Genomic DNA, 21,689 nt, shown 5'->3' with positions numbered 1-21,689 from the left:
TATAAGTAGAGTCCCGCGAGCTACCTCCTTGTCTCTCTCTCTCTCTCTCTCTCTTCCACCCTCTCGCCCGTGTTGCTAGGCTCCTCCCTACTACCTGTCGGTTCTATGGCTAACCTCCTTATGAGCTCTGCTTCCTTAATTCTGGTGTAGCAGGGGTCGTGTCACATGTGTTACACTGTTGTTGAAATGTTCTAGAAGCCTGTGTATGTGTGTGTATGGTCACGAGGCACTGTCGTGTGCTTATCAAGCATTCCTTGAGTTAGAGTGTGTAAGCATGTTTAGCATTGCTCGATTCTCGCAGACACAATACCTCTGACTTGCTGCTTCTCTCTGTCTTTATATCTATCTATCTATTTATTATGATTTGTAATTATAATATGGAGTCCTGACACTGCTCGGTCATGCGCTGAAGGTCCTTCAACAGTAATTATCATTGACATATGCTAATCTATTAGTACATACTATTGATTATAATATTGTACAGATATAATATTTATGGTAAATTGCAATGATCTAGTAATATTACATTTTAAACAAGTTGTATACATATTTGAATAAATGCAATGGTTGTTGTATGACATTTTGTAAGATGTGTATGTATAACAGACATAGCATATAATTGTGCAATGGTAATACTGCTAGGCTATTACATTACATATTGAGTTATCCATTTAGTAATGTCTAATATTTCACCTAACTTGTGTGATGATTCTGGTAATACAGAATTGTGGTAACATTGTATGAATTTACATAATACTGTAGTAATATTGTGGTAATACATAATTGTAACATTGTATGAATCGTTACAGAATTGTATTGTAAATGTTACATTGTAGTAACATTGTAGTAATACATAATTGTAACGTTGTATGAATTGTTACATAATAGTGTAGAAACATTGTAGTAATACATAATTGTAATATTGTATGAATTGTTACATAATATTGTGATAATGCATAATTGTGTTGGCCTTATAATTGTGGTTACATTTTGTTAATGCAACTGTTACATAATTGTGTTGGCCTTATCACTGTAGTTACATTTTGTTAATGCAACTGTTACATAATTGTATTGACCTTATAATTGTAGTTAAAGTTACATAAAAGTCACATCTTGTTAATGCAACTGTTACATAATTGTTACTTATTGTTTGTAGTTACATATCGTTTGTAGTTACATAATTGTAATAATTGCAGTCCTGACATTGAATCCGGTCATGCTGCGATCGATGATAGTGATGATGTGCCATCCCACTGGCTCGTGGAGAACACTAATTTGCTTTTTGTTTCACATATAGAAGAAGTTTATGTGGTATTTTGGCATTTGCAGTAACACTTACGCTTCTTTTCATGTGTTTGTTATGCGATCTTACTCTGTTTCTTTTATCTTTCTTTCTTTCTTTCTTTTTTATGTATTGATTTTCTATAGTTTGTTTTTCTTCGTTTGTCTACTCTTTTTCGGTGTTGTTCGAGGATGCATAATTGCTGGCTAATTCCTTTGGGACCCTTTTTTAAGATTTAATTTATATTGCACAGATATTACTGAAAATGATATTATATAGTCCCATATTTTGTTATTTTATATAAAGAATATATATATATATATACACTATATACAGTATTAACTATATATGTTCCCCCCCTACAATATGTCTACCCCCGATGTATATATGCCCCCCCCCCCCCAATGCATACATGCCCCCACTAAACTTGCTGACCTAGCTCGCTTTCCCAGAGCCCAAGCCTGGGCGAAGGCGTTACTGCGTCAGTTCTGACCAGACACTCAAGAAGGTCAGACTATTTTTGTCACAGCTCGTAATAAACTCCTTAACTAGTTGTTTGTACACAGAGTTTCTATCACCAAAGTATTGCAAGTTACATTTCGTAGCAGCGGTGGTTCGGACCATCAGATTCTGACCGCCTCCTACACTATTTAGTGACACCAACAGATGCACAACGTCTCGCATCTCACAGCCTCACCCCTCCTCAGTGCCTCTAGTGGTGTAATAACTAGCTGTTCCTCCAGGTGTACAATTTCTCTCACCAGTGCTCACCTTTCAAACAACCCCACTCACACACCTTGTTCCTGACCGCAAGTGTCACCATCGCCGACCTATGCTCCAGTTTCACCTGTTCCCAGCACCTGTTCCGAACTCATCATACATCCTGCCCCCACGGTGCCACTTATCACTGTCTGCCCACTGCCATTCTCTGAATTTGCAACTCAACATCTCTGCACCTGCATTGTACCAACATCTGCCCTCACCCCCACCACCGGCCCCGACGACGCCACACCTTGCCCTCACATGTAGTCTGCATTAAGTGAGCCTCCTAGGACCGCAACTCCGTGCCGGTGACTCATCGGAGCGTCTCTTCCCGTCTCGACATATGGCCAGTGAGAAGTTCCGCATCTTCTAAGACTCATCCAACATATCGCTCTAGTCTCATCCCCAGCCACTCTCCTCTCCGACCAGCTGTCCCTCCAGCGCCGCCCCGCTCCAGCCCCGCTACGCCCAGCCACACCTGCACGTCATACATTTCGTCAATCCCGTTTCTACTGTGTAACTATAGTATACCTTACCTTTCTATGGAGATTATCCTCGATTTTCTCTACAGATTGGATATTTTGTAAATATTCCATCTCACTTCCATGACCCCGTTTTCATCTTCACCTACGTTATTGATTATCCATCTCATCCTTCGCCTTTTATTTAAACCCTCCATCCCCTCATCTTCATTCGTTTTCACACCTACTCATGTATTACATTCTCTCATCTTTATATTATAAATTCCCACCTACATATCCAACTTCATCCTTCATCTCATCTTCCATTAACCGCTTAACACCAGCCCTCTCGACCCGGAAACATCACCTGATCATACACCGTCTGCCGACTCTAACATGATCACTCGCTTAAGAAGTGGCAGAGCACCACCGACCTGTACCTCAGACTCCCGTTTCACCTCCCGCAGAACCACTTCCTAACCATTCTACACTCGTAAATCCAGATACCTCTTCCTCTATCCCTACCTCTACACTCCCTTCTTCTTCCTCTACTCCTTCCCCTATCGTTCACTCACCTACCTCACTTCATACCCCGTCTTGCTCGCTCTTAACTACCACTACCTTCTCTCTCTCTCCCACTCCTCTCCTTCTGCCACTTCCACACTTTCAGCCATGGCCACCCCTTCACAGTCTATCTATCTCAACGATGCCAGTCGTCCCAAATTTACCGGCCAGGACCCAACTTGGTCTGTCTATGATTTCCTCAGAGAAGTAGAAACCGATATCCACAATCGGCAGATTACCGATGAATCGCTCAAAGTAGCTTACCTCATGGGTCGCTTGCACCACGGCAAATCGGACATCAGATCCACGATCCGTGCAGGACATTTCGATAGCATTACTACCTTTGCTGATTTTCGTAAGGAACTCATCAGCCTTTGTTGCCAGCATTCAAATACAGCATCTCTCATGGGTTTCATTAATCTCCTCAACCAAATTGATGAGGACTTGAGGGTCCCAGCGCAACATGTCAAGCTCCGCGAAGCTGCCGCCTCCATGAAAGTAACTAGTAGTGAGATGCTCCAATTATTGGTAGGCACAAAATGGTTCAAATACGAAAACGGCATTCCAGTGGTTTCACCCACCAACTTTGCTGACTTAATCGGTTACCTGAGATTCCTTCACTGGCTTACTCCTACACAGCGAGAGCTAGCCTTGGAAATAGGTTTCAATCCAGGAGATAAAATTATTCAGGTCACTAAAGCCATTCATGAAAGAACAGGTTCGAACTACATGCGTCAGGGCACCACCCAACCCTTGGCCTCCTCAGTCTGTCACACCTCCACTACCCCAGACCAATCTCGCTACCGTCCCACCACATGTGGCAGACCTGTCACGCATCGTTCTCCTACCGCAGGTCGTGATCAATCTAGCGTCCGACGGAACAGACAATCTTCGATTCTTTGCTGGCACTGTGGTCATCCTGGACATCGAGAATCCAGTTGCGACCGTAAATATAGACGTCCACACTCCCAAATCAGACAGCGTACGCCTTCCCGCTCCCATCGTCCTACGTGCAAGTACCACAAATCCAGCACGACTCACACCACTGAGGAATGTCGTTACCTCAACCGTCACCAGTCGGGGGAAGCGCCACGCTCATATCGGCCCAATATCATGTAGAGCCAGAAACCCAACTCCCCATCTGCTATGTTGGTCCCATAACATCCTTGGGTTTAGTCATTCTCGGATGCAGTCATGACATACCAACGTCATACTTCTTGGACACAGGATCTATAGTAAATTTGATCTCCGACAATTCCTTACTTATTATTCAACGACATCACAACCACGTCAGTTTCCTAGAGCCACCAGACATTCGCCTATGTGGTGTCCAAGGCTCAGAGTTTAAGGTTAAGGGAAAAGTCAACCTAGAAGTCAAACTACACAGAGATTTGCCCCCTATCCCAATTGACTTTCATGTCACTAATGCCTTGCAGTATCCCACAGATGCCCTTATTGGTATCTCCACCATGGCACAACACTCCATTGCATTATTGCCTGCCTGTGGTAGTATAGACATTTTTGGATTCCCAGTATACAGTATGGAATGTCCCCGTCCTGTTCTTACGATCAAATCAGTCCTTCAGTTACCTCTGTCCCTACCACTACCAAAAAGTCCAGACGAGCCCAAACCACCACCATGATCATCTGAAAATACAGAGATCATTCCTTTACTGACTGCGAGCAAGGACATAAATTCCTCAATGTCTACTGATACATCCTCCCAGCCTTCGGAAATGGCTCTTACCTCCTCTCCAGACAACACTATTGCTGATTCAGACATGTCTCAGTTACCTACCTCACACAGTCTGAATGATCTTCTCTAACACGCAGAGACGAAATGTGCAGTAACGAATACGTGCACAAATTTGTTACCGCATGGGTTCACCAAAGTCTCTGTGTTGCTGGTGCGAAAGAAGGAGTGGATGTACTAACACTACCTGAGACGTGTTGTGTGAATGGCTTGACTTATGAGTCAGCATGGTGTACAGTCTTAGAGGACAGTTTATGCTACCTGTACTTGCTCAGTGTCACAAATGCTCCACTAAAACTTAAAAGTGGTGTAATGATTGGAGACTTCCTAGTATACCCAGTGGCCATAAAGGTGTGCTAGGATTCCTCAATTCCTACTATTCAGATTGATAGTACGCCAATCAGTGTATGTACTATTAACTCTACGGGATCTGCGCCAACATATTCACCCGATATGCTCTCACATCTCACTTGCATGGATTTCCCAGAAAATACACCACAACTCCTCGACCTTCTGACTTCGTACAGAAACGTGGTTGCATTACTCGGTGAACCGATGGACAGAACAGACCTTGTCAAACATACGATTGAACTACTACCAGGAACTCAGCTGATTTACATACCAGCGTATCGATTTCCTCACAGCCAGAGAAAGCAAACAGATCAAATGGTACAGAACATGTTAGACCAGGACATTATTGAACCCTCCGTCGGTCCATGGAGTAGCTCACTTTTCTTAGTACCAAAGAAGGACGGCAACTTTAGACCAGTAGTCGACTATCGTAAGGTCAATTCTGTCACCGTTCCAGACCGTTTCCCGTTACCTGTCCTCACTGATTTGCTAGAATCCCTTGGTGAAAATAACGTAGTCTTTTCATCTTTAGACCTCCTCAGCGGGTAGTGGCAGGTCGAAATGGAAGAGTCCTCTTGCCCAGTTACAGCCTCCAGCACCCCTTCCGGACATTTTCAGTTTATGAGACTCCTTTTTGGTCTGAGAAATGCTCCTTCTGTGTTCATGCGACTTATCCATTCAGTCTTCAGCGGTATGATGGGACACTCTCTTTTTGCTGATCTAGGCGATATCATTGTTGTGAGTAAATCCATCCCTGACCATTTTACCAAGCTCCAGCAAGTCTTTGAACGCCTCCAGCTCGCAGGCCTGAAAATCAATCTCAGTAAATGTGACTTCCTGTGAAAGAAAATCAAATTCCTAGGCCATGTCATAGATGCACAAGGCATTCATACTAATGAAGATAAAACTAAAGCGATTATTAACTTCCCAGAACCTACCACTACCGAAGCTGTACGAAGTTTCCTGGGCCTCAGTGGCTATTATCGTAGATTCATACAAGCTTATGCAAAGATCGCCGCTCCTCTGACCCACTTACTCAAGCAGAATGTGCCCTTTGTTTGGACTAACGACCAGTCACAGGCTTTCCAAAAGCTAAAGACAGCTCTTGTAAATGCCCCTGTTCTAGCATTCCCTGATTATACCAAACCCTTCCTTCTCTGCACAGACGCCTCAGGCACTGGACTTGGTGCGTTTTGATGCAATTCGATGAAGCACCAAGGAAGCGCGTAATAGCGTATGCTAGTCGCACCTTTACAACCGCTGAACGTAACTACAGTGTCACAGATCTCGAAGCGCTAGCGTTAGTCTGGTCTTTGAAACATTTCAGAGATATAGTCTATGGTTATCCAGTGCATATCCAAACAGACCAGCTTCCACTATGTGATTTGTTCAAGAACTGCAACCTAACAAGTAGGCTAGCTAGATGGTCCGTCATCATCCATGACTTCAATCCCACTTTTCAATATGTACCAGGCAAGTTGAATGTAGTCGCAGACGCACTATCACGTCACGTAGCAGCAGCTATAACATCACTGCAGCCCGAAGTAACTGAAAACACTACACTAACGTCAGAAGTTGTTCGAAACTTTCAGCCCCAAGACCCCATATGGTCCAAAGTCATTTATTTCCTAGAATCTGGCAATGCCTCGACCTTACCTACTCTGCCAGTATCACTAGATGAGTTCATGCTAGATGATGATCTCTTGTACAGGAAAACACTACTAACAGGAAAAGACATGCCCAATCGTGAAGTACGTTAACTTGTTGTCCCCACTGCCCTGATACCAACGGTTCTTCACATTGTACATAATACCCCTCAAGCTTCCCATCCAGGTAAAGACCGATGCTTGTGCCAAGCATGTCTCAAATTCCATTGGCCAACCATGCGCTGCGATATCAATGCCCACTGTGACTCTTGCCTCTCCTGCCACCGCCACAAGGGATCAACCGGCTTACCTGCACCGCTCTTACAATACCCAATCCCGTCACGACCATGGGAAACTGTCTCAATCGATCTCTTAAAACTACCTCTCACGGAATCCGGCGCTGAGTACTTGTTTGTAGCGGCTGACCACTTCTCCTGCTACGGTGTCCTCGTACCCCTCTCCGACAAGACCGCAAAGAGCGTCGCACGTGCCTTTGTAGATCATGTAATTTGCCCATTCAGTACCCCTCATACCATTCTTACTGACAACGGTACAGAGTTCAACAATAGCCTAGATGAGATCTGTCACCGCTTTCATATCAGTAAGTGCAATGTCGTGCCTAACCATCCGGCTTCCAATGGCCTTGTAGAACGCCACAACCGAAAAATCTTAGAGTGCCTTAGACATCTAAGCTCCCATAGTTCGTCCTGGGATGACTGGATTCCCCAAGTGGCATCCTCAATCAATAGCTCCATCAATGCATCCATTGCCGAATCTCCCTTCTTCATCCTCTTTGGTTTTGACAAGGACCTCCCATACTCTCTCTTATCCTCAAAACCAGAACCCGTCTACAACATGGATGATTATGTTAAACTAAAATTGGCCAACTTCCAGACAATCCACCAGTATGTCCAATCCACTTTGGCTTCCTCTCAGGAGGACATGCTGCAGCACCAACGTAAATCTGCCTCTCCTATCACTCTCAATGTAGGTGATCTTGTCTTTGCTGATTCCCATACGCATTCCTCTAAGTTGGATGACAAATTTACAGGGCCCCACTGCGTCCTCACTCAACAAGGCAACAAATTTCACCTCCAGGACCTGTCCACTAAGGACACCAGATGGGTCCACGTCGATGACTTAAAGTGAGCACCCCGTGGCCTCGTGTTGGAAGAGTCACTTACACAACCTCCTGACCCCCCTTCCCCTCCACACATCCCTCAATCTCCTTCATCTCCACCTATCCCTCAGTCTCCTTCATCTCCACCTACACCTACTCATTCATCAACCAATCAATATCTGTCCAAACTGCGCTCTGTCCATCAACTTCTTCAGACCTCTCCCATCAACTCTACCCTGATTTTCTAGGTACGATGTTAGCAATCTACCTGCTGGCAGTGCTGACCCTCCTGGGGTCTGGGTCGGGTCAGGACGATGGTGGAGTACGTCCCGGGGCCTTGGTCGGCTCAGGAGGCGAGGTAGTCTCCCTGCGCTACGATCTTGTGCCCGTGGCCGATGTAGCCATTGCCCTACCTGCCTACGCACACCAGCTCCACGGAATCAAGACCCATCTCACGGCCATCATGGGGACACACAACCCAAATCAGTATCTCTATAACCTTTTCCTACCACTCTCCTGGCAATTGCAATACATAAGTAACAAATTCACTGAGCTCAGTGACACATTTTCCATTCAGACACCTGTTGGTTGTTCTCGTATGAAACGAGGTCTCTTCAACTTCGGAGGTGAGATTCTAGGTGGCTTGTTTGGCGTTGCTACAGCCCATGACATTTCTGGCTTCAAATCTGATCTCGCTTATTTAGCTTCAGCCCTAGAATCCCAACGCCGAGTCATCAAAATCCAACACACTATGTTACAGAAGATTACGGCCCACCTAAATGAAGTAACGTCCACTCTAAACAACTTCACCGATATCTTATGACAACACCTTTCAGATCTCAACGTTATCTCTCAGTTTTTCTACCTCAAACTCAACATGGATAATCTCCAACTGGCCGTTGACTCTCTCCTGTCTCAAGTCTCTACCTTGGTTTGTATCCTGGTCAATGCTATAAATGGACGTGTCACAGCCGACTTAGTATCTATATCAGCTCTCTGTTCTGTCCTGGAATGGGCTCACTCCACCTTCGGTCTATACCCAGTCCTCCCCTACTCCTCCCTCGAATATTATTATCCTGTTCTCGAAGCCACTCTTCTCACCAAATACGTCATCGTCCATATTCCTCTCCGTTCTGCCATAACCTTTAATCTTTTCGACATCATTCTCTTCCCTTTCTGCCTCAACAACTCCTTGTTATAAGTATCTGTTCCTTCAGAATATTTCCTCCTCTCCCATGATCATCTTTCAGTTGCCTTCCTTTCTTCCACAGACCTCCAGAAATGTTCCTCCCCTTACTCTGACCTCTCGTCTCTGTGCTGCCCACCTTTTCGCTATCTTCCCTAGCAGCGCTACACCCTGTAAGTCTGCTTTAGTTCGCAACCATTCCATCTACTCGGCCTGTTCCTTTGTACCAGCTCCTGAATTCCCTGTCCACCATGCTCACCTCAACCATGTTCAGTACTTCTTCTTTGCTGTTCTCATCTCTGTCGCAATCATGTGTCCTGGTTCTTCGGTTTGATCCGTCCCCGCTAGTGGTCTGTACAAAGCACCAGACTATTGTACCGTCAAATCAGAGTCCGTCATCACTTACGCCACTCGCTATCACCAAGCTGTCCGTAAACACTCCTATGACATCTTTCAAACAATCGACATGCCTTCAACCCTACCATCTGCCAACATTACCGTCACCTCCCCTAACTTGCGCATGCTAACATTGCTCAATGACAGTGACTTCATTATGGATCAATTTTCTCTGGCCTTCAGCCGTTCATGGGTTCATCCAGCAGTTGTGTTTCCCCCTGTGGGTATCGCTTTCATACGTTTTCTACTCAGCATATGTGCCAGCGCATTGTTCTGTCAGGAAAATGGAATGCCGACTCCAAGAAATCAGTCGCTACAGGCATAGTACGCCCTACACACGATGTAGAAACTCCCCGTACTTAGTGCCCTCACATTCAGTGACTACCAATGCCGTCTGACAATTAACCAAACTGTGAACAGAACTCTTCCTACTAGAAAATGATGGTATTTCATTAATGCATTATTGAGTGTCAGTGTATCCTACAGAAACTAAAAAAAAAAAAAAAACGAATACACAAGAACTCTCATATCTACTCCTTGTTTATCATGTATCAAATTATTATGGTATAATCCCCATTATGTCTATGTATACCTTCGACCCTTACTGGGCACATACCTATCAATTAATCCTTGTATATCTTATATGTATATATCCTTCTAATTACCTCCCCTAAACATGGCCATGTCTCCCCTACTGCCCCTGTATCATATTTATCCCTTGTACAAACCTCCCCGACCCTGCCTTAGTAATATAATCAAACACCATATAACTCATGATGTCAGGAGACACCATCTCAGCTACCCGAGGGAGAAGTGTACCCCCCCTACAATATGTCTATCCCCGATGTATATATGCCCCCCCCCCAATGCATACATGCCCCCACTAAACTTGCTGACCTAGCACGCTTTCCCAGAGCCCAAGCCTGGGCGAAGGCATTACTGCGTCAGTTCTGAGCAGACACTCAAGAAGGGCAGACTATTTTTGTCAGAGCTCGTAATAAACTCCTTAACTAGCTGTTTGTACACGGAGTTTCTATCACCAAAGTATTGCAAGTTACATATACACTGACTTGTTGTTCACTTGTACCTATCGTGGGCAATATATGTGTCAGCACTGTGTGGAAATCTTTGTCTTCACGATTGTGTTGAAGATGTTCATTCTTGCTAACGTCATTTGTGTTGGCCATTTTTTTTTCTTTTCCTGGTTTTCCTTGTAACTTAATTTATCTGTTTCCACTAGGTAGCTTTAATTAATAAATGTTTAATACAGTTCTTTTAATCGCTCACTGAGTACATGTGATGGTATATTTTCTTTATTACTTTGTAGATGTAATAATGTATAGCTTTTTTTTTTTTTTTTATGAAACACGTATTTTATGTAGCTATAAATGGTAACACTCGTTGGTAGTAAATAAATGCCATAATAAATGAATGAATATATACAGTGTAGAATATTTATTGTTGGTGCAAGTATTTAATGATTGAATTGTGAAGATAATTGAAGTAGGTATATGTATTTAAGTTGTAATTATATAGCACGTTTTTATGTTTGTGCAGTAGTTTTTTTGTCTATCACTGTGTATTGTATAAATGGAGTAACTATGTAACTCACTAATTTTTACCATGGTGGGAATGGTGTGCGTGGTGTTGCACGTGGTGATAGCGTTGTTCTTCACGGGTTGATTGACGTGTTGTGGGGTGTCAGACACACGTTGATATGCGTAGCGTCGCGTCAGCAAACACGTATGGTAATGTCAACTTCCCACACTGGTAGCTGTGGTGAGTAAATGAGTAGCGATGAGTAACTTGAGTGAAGATGAGTGAGTAAGATGAGTTGTGAATATGGGCTTGGTATTAGCTTCGTCGTCTTGACCTTCTCGCACTCCTGCGTCAGCGGTGGAGGTTGGGTGGAGGTAGCAGAGAGAGGAGGGTGAGGTCTGGTGGTTGTGAGTTGTGAGTCGTGTTTCACTCTCGTTTCTTTATTTTGTTTTTCTTTCTCGATGTATTCTCGGTTCTTTTCTCTTGTGATTTACTCGTTGTGGGATGAAGACTGCCGCTACTTGTAGGTGCATGTAGATTATGGAGACAACTCGTAGAGTTGTTACGTGTAGTTGATTGTAGATGGTTGTAGTTCGTTGGTTCGTCATAGAAATTGCAAGATTGTTTGTATTAATATTTTGTAAAACTACTGGCAAGGCGTCCTGTGACCTCTTCACCTCTAAATCAGCATGATGATCGGGGAGACGGAGGGGGGGTTGGAGAGAATACTGTCAGGAGCTGGTTGTGAGTTGTTGGTTGTAAGAGGTATTTTTTGTTTTCAATCTTGATAATGTGGAATCAACTGTACACTCGTGGGTTCGTAGGCTTGTAGACTCGTATTTTGTAGGAATTCACTGTAGAACTGAAGGTAATCTTGGTTAGAGTCTCGCCTGCTTTTGTAGAAATTCACTGTAGATTCGTAGACGAGGTTCGTACGTTCACTGCAGCCGTATCTCACAATAACTTGTAGCTTCTTGTGGTGAAGTTTTGTAGATCAGTTATACATATATTAGACTCGTGGACGAGCGGTTGTTATACTTGAGTAGTTTTGTAAGTAGATAATCTTCATTCCCATTTGTCATGCAATGACAGGAGAGGTAAAGATGAGTATGGGACTATTTTTATTTGTCTTGGAAATATTAACAAAGTCTCTCACACACGAGTGAAGTATAAGTAGAGTCCTGCGAGCTACCTCCTTGTCTCTCTCTCTCTCTTTCTCTCTCTCTCTCTCTCTCTCTCTCTCGCCCATGTTGCTAGGCTCCTTCTCCCTACTACCTGTTGGTTCTATGGCTAACCTCCTTCTGAGCTCTGCTTCCTAAATTCTGGTGTAGCAGGGGTCGTGTCACGTGTGTTACACTGTTATTGAAATGTTCTAAAAGCCTGTGTGTGAGTATGTGTGTATATGTGTGTATGGTCACGAGGCGCTGTCGTGTGCTTATCAAGCATTCCTTGAGTTAGAGTGTGTAAGCATGTTTAGCATTGCTTGATTCTTGCAGACACAATACCTCTGACTTGCTGCTTCTATCTGTCTGTCTATCTATCTATCTATCTATTATGATTTGTAATTATAATATGGAGTCCTGACAAGAGCACTTTTCACCCTACGTAAAACCTCTACCAGGCAACATAAGCCACTTGGTTGAGTTACATAGGCTGCATGATCCCTACTTTGCTCAGTGAGTTAGAGAAAGTTTGTATGTATTTGTCCTCTATGAAAATCAGGAGGGGCACATAACTGAAGAACTCTCTAAACAGCTTTATTTTAAGTGTATATTACAATCGCTGAACTGGCGCCCCTGATGACCAAGATGAGAACTATTTAGAAATAACATGTTGGAAACAATGTAGGCAATTACCTTTTTTTTTTTTTTTTTCTATAATCACATTATTATTACCTACTTTTGGTCGGAGGAATGAACATATTGGTATGGATGGGCAGAGAGGATGGGGTTAGGCAGGGTGAGGTGGAAAAATGGGTTCATGGTAGGAATAAGTCCATGGGGAATATACCCCTCGGGAAATGAGCCAAAGGAGAAACATAGGTTCAGTGGGTAAACTGGGACTCCAGGGTCTTCTACAGGGGGAGTGGCCATGCAGGTCCTGGGCAATACCGGTTCTCACGATCATTGGACATTATCAGGGTAACGGTAAGTACCCCTGCTAGTTTCAGATATAATCGGATTCCTCCTTTGCACTAAATTCTAGACTCAGTGTACACCTACTCATATCCTGATGACTTCACGCATCATTTTTGACTGGCTTCTCCCAACTCTCATCACAGCAGTCACTGTTGCAACTATTGGATGAGTCTCTAGCACAAGTATCTTCTGATTTGTCTCTTTTGCTGCACCGGACAAGAGAAACAATGTTACTTCTAACACCTCAGCAATTCAGTTCATTAATCATAGAATTCGACACAATCATCAAAATGACTATCGTGTTACATTCAACAGCACAAAGCTCGGAACTTCTTCACCTCGTTTTAATACTGACGTTTATTTCTCCCAATCTGACTTAAAATATCACATTGGTTCTCTTCCAAAAGACGGTTTTGCAATGTTAAGTGTGCAGGACAGATTCCATGCGTTCTTTAACTCCACACAATAGCTGACTTTGTGTGCGAATCCTACTCGCTCATATATAAAGTAGGCTACCGATCTTATATATGTGTGAAGGGCTGGGGAAGGGGATCACACCATACAAAATTTGGCAAAATCAAAGGCTTTTTGCCTCATCAATTCACCTCTTCTCGCTGGCTCTCTTCATTCTCTCTCTCTCTCTCTCTCTCTCTCTCTCTCTCTCTCTCATTATTCTGGTCACTTACCTCTCTGCCTGCGTTTCTGTTTAATTACGTTGGGCACGTAGCTCTCATCTAGCTATATAAGCTTAACTTTTTTTTTCTCTCCAGCACTTTGATATGTGATAACTGGTACTCATAGTTTGTCTTTTTATGAAGCTGTTCATCTCTGGAACTGGCTTTCTCAGTTTGCCTTTCTCAACGCCTCTGGCATCCGGTCTCTTTGATACAATGGAGTCATCTCGAAGTAAGCAAAACTGAGCTTGACTTCTTTATTATTACGATTTTTAGGACAGGATAAGTTTTGCTGGCTCAGTCCTTGGTTCTTCTAATTATTCATTGCCTGCCAGAATCTTTCGATTCCGCAACCATGTTGTCAGTTCCGTATGTTTCTTAGTTTGTCTTCTCTCTACAAGTCACAATTTTGTGCAAGTTATTCTGAAAACAATCAGAAGGTAGATATCCATAAACCCTGGAAGCCTATTGTTTTTCATATAAATCGGTCGATGATCCTGGGCTGGGTGGGGGGTTGAATCCCTATCTTTAACATGGGGCAAATTTTCAAAAATTCGTAGCCCAATCAGTTCTCACTGAATCTTTATGAAATTTTATGGACACATAGAGATTGGCAATTCCTAACGTCAGACATAATCGGATTCGTCCGGCAAGTGCTCTGCCTATGGCAGTTTTATCTGTCTCTCTGTTGTTTGTTTGCACTTTACAGGTCACAATTTTGCACCAATCGTTCTGAAAAAAAATCAAAAGGTAGACATCCATAAACGCTGCAAGCCTATTTGGTTTTCATCAAAATCAGTCAAAGGCCCTGGGATGGGTGGGAGGTTGAAACCCCTCAATGGCCGTGGGTCTGGAAATCGCCGGGACTCCGTGGCCAGCCTGCCCTGGCACCATTTTTTCAAATTTCAAAAACCATTTTTCTCCCTAACAGACTAAGGAGAAACGTCTGGACCACCAGGCAATGCAATTTTTAGCTTCCTTAACCCATCCTGTTCTTGGCAATGAAGTGCAAAAAAAATTTCACCAAATGACCACACCAGTCAAAAATAACAGACACTCGGATCCATCCAGCAAGAACTCTACTGCCAACATGCCAGTGAAAGGAAGAAGACACACTCGGGGAAGAGGGGGAAAGAGGGGGAAAAGATGCTGGGGGAAGAGGGGGAAAAGATGGTGGGGGAAGAGGGGGAGGAAAGAGGGGAAAAGAAGGTTGGGGAAGAGAGGGGAGCAGGAAGAGGAGGGAGGGGGAAGAGGGGGGAGGGGGGAAGAGGAGGGAGTGGGGAAGAGGTAGGAGGGGGAGAGAGACGGGAGATCCATCGAAATCCATCTGACAAGTGCTCTGCCTATGTCAGTTTCATATAAGTCTGTTTGTTTGATCTCTTCAGGTCACAATTTTGTGTCATTCTGAGAAAAAAAAGAAAAAGAAAAGGAAAATCAGAGGTTAGATATCCATAAACCCAGGAAGCCTAAATGTTTTTCATCAGTATCGGTCAAAGGCCCTGGGCTGGGTAGGGTCTGAAACTCCTGAATGGCCGTGGGTCACGATATTGTTGGGACCCTGTGGCTGGCCCCGGCACTATTTTTTTTTTTTTTCAAATTTCGAAAACATATATATATATATATTTTTTACCAAGTTGAAGAGAAACGTCTAGCACACCTTGTGCTTTGCAAGGAAGCCTGAAAATTTTCGCCAAACGACTGCCTATGCACAGGTAAAAACTAAGCAGACATAATCGTGTCCATCCAGTGAGTGCTCAGCCTATGGCAGTTTCACCTGTCTGTATGTTTGTCACACTCTACAGGTCGCAATTTTCCACAAATAGTTCTGAAAAAAACATTAGAAAGTAGATATCCCCAGAAGCCTGTTGTTTTCATCAAAATGGGTCAAAGGCCTTGGGCTGAGTGGGGGTTGAAATCTCTCAGTGGTTGTGGGTTTGGAAATCATCGGGACCCAGTGGTTGCCCCCAGGCACATTTTTTCAAATTTCGAAAAATCTTTTTTTTTTTTTTTCCTTACCAATTGAAGAGAAGCATCTGGCACACCTAGGAATGCATTTTCTTTGCTCCTAAATCCATCCGGTGCTTCGCAATGTAGCGTGAAATTTTTCGCCAAATGATTGCCTATACGCCAGTCAAAACCAAACAGAGGGGTGAAAAAACATCGCATCCACATTTTTACCCCCCTAAATTTCAGTGGTGCTGAAGCGGTTTGAAATGCATCTAAATTCCAATCCAATCCATGCGACAAGTACTCTGCCTATGGCAGTTTCATTTATTCATTTTTCTCACTAACAAATAATAACCTTCAAATATAAATTGGGGTGAATAGGCTACAATCCCCCTGATACCGAGGTCGGTTTTCATGACATATTATTGTTTTCTACGGACGATTATCCTCAAATTAACAGACTTTGAACATGGAGGGTTAGCTAGAGCCTTCATTAACAAACAGGCGACAGTCCTATTGAATAAAGTCGTTTGTTAGGAGAACAATAATATACAAATGATGTCCTTGGGTGGAAAAGATTAATGAGCATTGCTGAATGTAAGCACCATTTTCATGGTCATTGAGTTAACTAGATTAAAAAAAAAAAAAAACAGTTTTTTAAAACTATAATCATATCCTGCGCAGCTACCAGTCTTTCACAACCAAATCAGAGTAAATGATAACGCGAAATATCTAGAAGTCAATAACAGCAAGTTAAAGGCACACGGAGAGCGCATACCTCTACCAAAGCTTATACCAGACAACTCATAGCCACGGAAATTTTAATCACCTCTTTACCCACAAAAGTAAAAATAAAAATAAAAATCACTGATTTCCATTAAAACTTTTTATAGATATCCTATTGACAAATAAACAGATAACCAAACAGACAAACTGGGGTGAATACATAACTTCCTTCAACTTCGTTGGCGAAGGTAGCCATAATATTAAGCACTTCAAGATGACGTGTTATCAAGATTCATTCCTGATATCAGCGGACAATGTTGTTAAGCTCAGATTGTTTTTCTTTTGAGGGACTGGATCACTGAAGCCAGCAAGAAAGTTTTTCATCTTAAAAAATGTTCAGTAACCTGGTTAAAAACAGGATGGGAATACCATTAATAAAATGGTGAATGAAGGGAATAATAAAGTTATGGTCTTCGAGAGAAATGAAGCCACTGAATGTGAGGTTGGATGAGGAGGAAGTGGAAAATGTGAGTGCGTTTAAGTACTTGGGTAGCATGATGAGTAAGGATGGAAGTTTAGACGATGAAGTGGTTGAAAAGGTACAACAAGGTAGAAAGGTTGCTGGTTCTTTGAAAGCAGTGATAAGAAACAAGGAAGTGAGCATGAAAGTGAAAAAAGTTAATGCATGACAGTAGTGTGATAGAATTCTAACGTATGGAAGTGAAGCTTGGACCATGTTGGCGGGACACAGGTCAAGAGTCAGAGCGGTGGAAGTGAGTTATTTGAGAGGAGCATGTGGAGTTCACATGGAGAGAGAGACTGACAAATGAAGGAGTGAGGAAGCTTTGTGGTGTGGATGTAGATGAGATAGGAAGAGTTAGGAGAAACACACTGAGGTGGTTTGGCCGTGTGGAGAGGATGGAGAGCAAGAGACTGACGAGGAGAGTGTATGTGAGTGAGGTGGAAGGGGGGAGAGGGAGCGGAAGGCCAAGGGTGAGATGAAGGGATGGAGTGGAGAGATATATGAGAGAGGGGGGTGTAAGTTGGGATCAGGGCAGTGAAATGGCGGAGGACATGGCGACATGGAGGCGATTTGTTTGTGGCCATCCCTTACGGGCTTAGGGCGTCTGGCAATAGATAATAGAGAGAAAGTGTATATAATGTCAGTTTTCTTCTGTTCTCTTTTTGTAATCTTCCGTTCTCTGTATTCAGCATAAGCTAAACTTCCAACTGGAGGGGTTAGAATGCCATCTTCATACAAACCGAGGTCCTTCCAAAGTTTAATAAAATCGTCTGATTATACCAAGCTTACAGTATTTAAAAAGACATTGTACTGATGGATCTAAGTTGTATCTAACTGAATGAGCTCTTAACTTCACGTATAGAGCACAATTCGCTACACACTGACAGCCGAGTGAAAAATTACGTATAAAGGAAAAATCTAAATTATGATCATTACCAACTACTGCCGAGACTGGGTTTATTTTACAATAATAATGTCAGGTATGAATGAACATTGCCGTCCTCTCAGCAAACCTTCCAGGAACAGGAATGTAAGTGACATGGGGGTACAGGGTTTTCAAGAATACTCCCTCAGTATCCCTGCTTGTCGTATGAGGCGACTAAAATGGTTGGCGGAGGGATAGTGCCCCTCCCCGGAAAACAACTAACTAAAAAGACGAACAAGAAGCCTCGGACCAGGACTGACCAAAAGATGACGACCAAGGACAGGACAAAGGACATGGTATGGAACGCGACGTGGATTGTAAAGGGTGCGAATGATGAGGTGATAGAGAGAGAGAGATTGTCCAAGTGCTTCAAGGTGCGAAAGTGGATGTATGTGGATTAACTGAAACTAAATGGAGACGTGAGAATGTGAGAGAATGGGAGTATGGATGGAGTATATGTGCAGGACTAGGTGAGAATGAGAGGGCAAAAGAATGAGTGTGTATTATTGTGAGTAAAAGATGGAAGAAGAACATAAGAGAGTATGGATCAGTTGGCTCATGGATAGTGTGGGTAAAATTGAAAGTTGGAATACGAATGTGGGTGATTGTGTGTGTGTATGCACCAACGCAAGATCATGCAAGCAGAGTGAGAGAAGACTTCTGGACAAATGTGGAAGTGCGCATGGAAAAGTTTGGAATGAATGAATGAGTGTTTTTGATTGGTGATGCGAATGGTAAAGTAAGGACTGTGATGGTGGATGGAATAGTTGGTGAGTGGGGTGTGCCTGCTGAGATAGATGAGAATGACAGTGCGTTAGTGGACATTTGTACTGGGAGGGGGTTGGTGATAGCCAATACCCTCTTCAGGGACAAAATGATCCACAGGTATACATGGCGAGTGATGAGAAGGGTAGGTGATGAACTGAATGAAAGGAAGGCAATGATTGATTATGTGTGTGTGGATGAAAGGATGCGAAGACGTGTAATGGATGCAAGAGTTTATAGAGGTTGGGGGAGTGGACTTTCTGACCACTACTTGGTAGTGGCCAGAATTAAGACCCAAGAAAGATAGATAAATAGAAGAAGGGAAGGACGGGAGGAAGGAGTAGTTGCAAGGAGAGTGGAAAGGTTACAAGAGGATGAGAAAAAGGCAGAATATGAGAGACAAGGAGAGGAACGATTGGGTAAATATGAATTGGAGCAGATGGGGAAGTGGAAGGTGTGTGCAAGATATTCACAGAAGAAATATGTGCAGCATGTGAGGTGATGCGTGGGGTGAAGAGAAAACGAAAGGGGGTGCAAGGAACAGAATGATGGAATCAAGAAGTGAGACAGGCTGTGGCACAGAAGAAGAAAGCATACAATGAATGGATGAGAAATAGGGGCGTGGAAGAAGTTGAGAGGCGGAAGGGAGAGTGATATGTTGAAAGGAAGAGAGAGGTGAAAAGATTAGTAAGAGAGAGTAAGAAGAGAGTGGATGAGGAATTTGGTAGGAATTTGAGTGTGTTTCTCCTAACGCTTCCTATCGCATCCAAATCCACACCACAACGCTCCTTCACTTCCTCATTTTTCAGTCTGCCTTTCCATATGACTCAACATGCTCCTCTGAAATTACTCATTTCCACTGCTCTCACTTTTGATCTGTGTCCTTCCAACAAGGTCCAAACATGACTTTCATACGTTAGAGCTGGTATCACAATACTGTAATGCAGTAACTTTTTCACTTCCATGCTCACTTCTCTGTTTCTTATCACTGCTTTCAAAGAACCAGCAAACTTTCTTCCCTGCTGTGCCCTATCAAGCACTTCATCCTCTAAACTTCCATAATACTACCCATTTCCTCCTCATCCAACCTTACTGTACTGTACATTCACTGACTTTATTTTTCTCGAAGACCATAACTTTACTCTTCCCTACATTCACCTTTAGATTCCGTTTCATACACACTCTCCCAAACTCATCCACCAAGTCTTGCAGCTCCCTGTCGTCTTCACTTAACGACATAGAACAGGGAGTTTTCAAAAACTGCCATCTCTTAATATGGCCACTCCAACATCCATTCCCCTACTGTGTATCTCTTTTTTAACCCCATCCTTCCACAGATTGAACAACCATAGAGACATGACACATTCAATACATCCATCAAACAGAAAAATTCACTCACTTCACTGTCCATACGCACTGCAGCCTTAGCACCCCCAGACATACTCTTCACGGCATTCAACAACTTCCCATTTACTCCATATATTCTTAATACATTCCACAATCCTTGTCTATCTACCTTGTCATATGCTTTCTCCAAATCCATGAAGGCCGAATACAACTTCTTTCCCTTCTCTAGAAACTTTTTCACTGAAGATCTAGGAATGATATCTGAACTACACAACCTCTTCCCTTCCTAGAACCTCCCTGTTCTTCTTCAACTAATTCCTCTGTTATTTCCAGAACTCTGTCAACAAGTATCCTACCATATACTTTTCCTACTACACTAAGAAGACAAATGACCCTATGATTATCATATACTTCTTTTTCCCCTTTACCTTTGTAGAGCGATATACTGTAATTATACATGACTTCCAATCCTTCGGGACTCTACCTTCCTCCCAAGCCAATCTGCACATCTTCCACGTCCATTCTACCACTATCTCTCCCTCTATGCTTCAGCATTTCACCATACACACTCCATCAGTTCTTTGGGTTTTCCCAATTTAAATTTCTTCATTGCTTCCGCAACTTGCATCCTACTGATTTCTTCCTATTTTCTCACATCCCTCCATCTCCCAACCATTCCCCAGCCACTTACACTCATATTACTTTCATTCTCTATGTTCAACAATTCCTTAAAGTGTTCTCTTCAACTGTTCACCTTTTCTCCCTTCTCCACTAGTAATCTACCGTTTTTATCTTTCACTCCCCATGTAACTTTTTTGCACCCTGTTTGATTCTCTTAACCTCTTTCCAGAACATTTTCTTACATTCCCTCCACTTTACACTCAAACTCCTTCCAAATTCCTCATCCACTCTCGTCTTACTCTCTTACTAATCTTTTCACCTCTCTCTTTCTCTCTGCATACAACTCTCCCTTCCGTCTCCCAACTTCTTCCACGCCCTTATTTCTCATCCATTCATTATATGCTTTCTTCTTCTGTGCCACAGCCTCTCTCACCTCTTCATTCCACCATGCCGTTCCCTGCACCCCCTTTCGTTTTCTCTTCACCCCACACACTACCTCACATGCTGCACAGATTTCTTCTACACTTTCCACGTCCCCATCTGCTTCAATCCATATTTACCCAATCGTTCCTCCACTTCTCTATTATATCCTGCCTTTTCCTCATCCTCTTGTAATCTTCTCACTCTCGTTGCATATGCTACATCGTCCTGTCCTTCCCTTCTTCTATGTCTCCATTTCACTTGGACCTGCATTCCAACCACCACTAAGTGGTGGTCAGAAAGTCGACTCCTCCAGCCTCTATATCCTCTTGCATCCAACACACATCTTGTTATCCTATCATCCACACACAGATAATCAATCAATGCCTTCCATTCATTCAGTTCACCATCCATCCTCCTCATCACTCGCCGCATTTACCAGTGGATCATTTTGTGTCTGAAGAGGGTATTCGCTATCACCAACCCCCTCCCAGCACAAATGTCCACTAGAGCAATGCCATTCTCACCCACCTCTGCAGGCAC

Source organism: Coenobita brevimanus, chromosome 31 (assembly GCF_032717465.1).
Source record: "Coenobita brevimanus isolate Jiangsu-jjx chromosome 31, ASM3271746v2, whole genome shotgun sequence".
Taxonomy (NCBI): domain Eukaryota; kingdom Metazoa; phylum Arthropoda; class Malacostraca; order Decapoda; family Coenobitidae; genus Coenobita; species Coenobita brevimanus.
Note: the sequence above shows the minus strand (reverse complement) of the source record.